Raw genomic sequence first — 3385 nt, forward strand, 5'->3', positions numbered from 1 at the left:
TAAACACTGAAATATATTAAAACTTAATGTTTGTACACATGAAACTCAGTTTACTGGAGATCATCATGACCTGATATAACAGCAAAGATTATTCCTATAAGTTACGTTTATATAAAATAAATACATTCATGTGAATGTGTGTAATTCTCAGATGTACTGTAAAAAAAAAACAAAGTGCTTCAAGTGATCCCAACATAGAAAAAGCTGCTGATCAGAATCCAGAAACTGGGACTCTAAAGAAACTTGGTTTGAATTTTAATCATTCTACAACCTGGACTTTACCAAAATCTCCTCTGTGCCACTTGTCGTGACCTGTGACCTGTGACCTTTATATCAGATTCTGCTGCTGCTTCTTTTTGGTTTCTTCTGTTAAACTTTGCTCTCAGACAACAGTTGAATGTTTGATGCAACAACAACTGTAATTACTCATATGACTCCACCCTGTTGTGGAGGGTGGATATAAAAAGCAGTGCAGGGATCAGATCAGCTTTCAGCTCCGGAAACAACAGCAGCAGTTTTTCTCCTCTCTGGATGTTTTAAAGTCAGAGATCTGATTTTTTTTTTGTTCATCAACTGATCTTTGTCCTGACATCGTAAGGTACAAATTATGTGTGTGTGTGTGTGTGTGTGTGTGTGTGTGTGTGTTTCTTTTAGGTGGTGAAGGTTTTGGCTTTTGTTGGTAGGTTTTGGACATGAGCCAGGGTTGTGAGTCAGAATGTAAGTTACAGCCACACAGCAGGAGGCGTTCCTTCTTGTCCAACAGGCGCTCTGACGTCGACAGCAGTAAACTCGCGAGAACTGACTTGTTCTCAGCTGAAGATGGAGGCTGAGTTTGTGCAGGACTATTTAGTCAGGATTTCATAAATGAATGTTTTGTTTACCAACACTTCAAGTTACGTAGTAACATTACTTAACAGAATCACACCTATATTGAGATACTGTAGCTGTCAGATAGAGGTGAATATCAGAATCAGACTTTATATCTTTTATTGAACAGTAGAGGTTGATTTTATTAGTCTGATTCTACACAATGACAGTTTATTAGTGTAGTGGTAAGATCTCCACCTTCCATGTTGGAGCAGTACCCACCTCCAGGTGGGGTTGTTAGACATGACCCCCGTACGCTCACCCTGCCAACTTATCCTAAGTCGCTTTGGATAAAATCATCTACTAAATGTAGAAGACTGGCCGACGGAGTCAAACACCAGTATTACTGACCTGGTTACTTAGAGGAACCATCAGACATGTTTTAGGAAAAGAGACGGAACAATCGACGGCTACGGCTGTAGTCCATCAGACATAAAGTAAAGAAGAGTGGAGATTGAACCACGTTTGTCTGTAGAAGCTTTTAGAAAACCATTATCTACATGACAACTAGAGTTTAACCATTAGTTTAAACTGTTTCTGTGTCGCTCTGTTCATTTACACCAACAATAGGTTTGACTGAAGGGAACAAAACTTAAAGTTCCAGGTTCTCTGACACAACTTAACCCAACGCTGCTAGTTTAGCAAAAACCTTATATTAAAACTGAACGAATCAGTAAAGTGCATTAGATTAAAGAGATTAAAGCCCATGGATTCATTTAGTCAGTGATATTATAGTATGAGCAGAAGCATCAAGTTTGTTGTGTCACGCTAACGATTGCGAACCAGCAACATTAGTGAGAGTGTTTTGTCAACAAACGATCTCAATTATCTCCACACACACAAATCAGTCTTACCGTCAGATCCCACAACAAAGATGAATAAACATGAGGAAAAAGCCAAAAGTGATGAAACTTTAAAAGACGCCATCGTCTCACCACTCCTCATCTGGGTTCTTGTAGGATTACAGGAAGCAGCGTAAGGTTTTATAGGCAAGTCAGCTACAATAGAGTGTTTTTCTTTTTTTTTTTTTGCAGTATTTCAAAATGTTCTGCTGAACGTTAAACACAAAACAAGAATCTAACACAAAATACAGAGGTTTAGGAAGATATCTGCCGGGATAGACCTCCTCTCAAGGAGTTCTCGTATAGTTCTATTACACTTTCTTTTTTACCCAGTACATTAATATCATTCATTCCTACTTGATCCTGAAATTTTGTGAAATTCAGCTAAAGAACTTGGGAAGTCTTCCTACAGAAACTGTTTGAGGATGGAGGATGCTGGAGCTGATCCCAGTTGTCCCTTGAGGACTTGAAGAACCTGCTTCTTACTTTTAATTCTGTTTAAATGTTTGGGAGCTTCTTCTTATCTCAGTTAAAGGTGGTGTCACTGTGAAGCAGTTTGTAAAAGTCCTCTGATTCAGGCTCCACCTTTGACTTTGAGCTGCTGTTGACTTGACTCATGCCTCCTGCTCCTACAGTGTCTGATGTTGTTGTTCTTATTTCCCAGGTCTCAGCAGAGGTCCAGCACATCTCTTCAGCCTTTCTGCTCATCACGACCCTCAGCTGTGGTTTGCTTCTCACTTTGTGCTGATTAATATTAACAGTACAGTAGAAATATAATGATAAGTCATTAATTAGTCCTTAGCTGATCATTAGCTGCTGTTTTATTGCACCTTTACTGAACATCTAGTTACTAGTAGAAACCTTGATGTGGGTGTGATTGTGTGTCAGTGACCCCCCCTCAGGAGACAATATGCAGGTAGAGGTCACATAAGGATCAAATACTGTCTGATCTGTAACGACTTGTTGACTCATTCAAGCCTTTAAGTTTGTGTTTCTGTACAGATTCTTGTGCACGTGTAATAAAGGAGTGTTGAACTCAGATGTTTGGTGCTTTGTGAGCAGTTTTTGGAGTGGACCACATCCAGCAGAGACCATCCAGGCCTCTCAGTGCTCTGTCCTGTTATCTGTTAATGCACCTACTGGCTGACTTCAGTGCTCAGTAAAGACGCAGAGTTAAATCATTTGATATAAAAAAGACACTTCCTATTTATTTTAAAAAGTTCTTTAAGATGCAGAACACACCTTTTCTTATCTGTAACACTGATTAAATACAAAACCTGTTTGAAGTTGTAGTTTTAAGGAGAGAGAAGGTTTTTTGTTTATATTAACAATTTTAAAAGCTTTAACATCACCTGGTTTGATCTAGTCTGTAATCACTGGTCTTATCTTGATACACACAAATTAATCTTACCTTTAGATGCCTCCATAAAGATCCATAAACATAAGGAAAAAGTCATAAAGGACGGAGATGGTAATGCAGCCATTGATCCTTGCTCTCTGTGCTGTTAGTGGAGATGTTCTGCTCATTTAAAGGACATGTCCCCCTGTTAATAGAACTTTACACCCACACTAGTGTCAAAAGTGTATCCACAGACACAATAAGACACAACATATCCTTCTTTATGCAGTTGGAGCAAGTGATTGAGTGACGGTGTAAACTACAGTACAGCCACTGT

General features: G+C 39.0%; 1 long non-coding RNA gene across 1 annotated transcript; it reads left to right on the forward strand.

Annotated features, from left to right (window-relative positions):
* Positions 1 to 502: 502 nt before the first annotated feature.
* Positions 503 to 2750, forward strand: LOC113168406. The gene is made up of 2 exons (XR_003299405.2): positions 503 to 598; positions 2374 to 2750. It is a non-coding gene; the product is annotated as an uncharacterized LOC113168406 (long non-coding RNA).
* The last annotated feature ends 635 nt before the right edge of the window (positions 2751 to 3385 follow it).

This window comes from Anabas testudineus, chromosome 18 (genome assembly GCF_900324465.2).
Source record: "Anabas testudineus chromosome 18, fAnaTes1.2, whole genome shotgun sequence".
Lineage (NCBI taxonomy): Eukaryota > Metazoa > Chordata > Actinopteri > Anabantiformes > Anabantidae > Anabas > Anabas testudineus.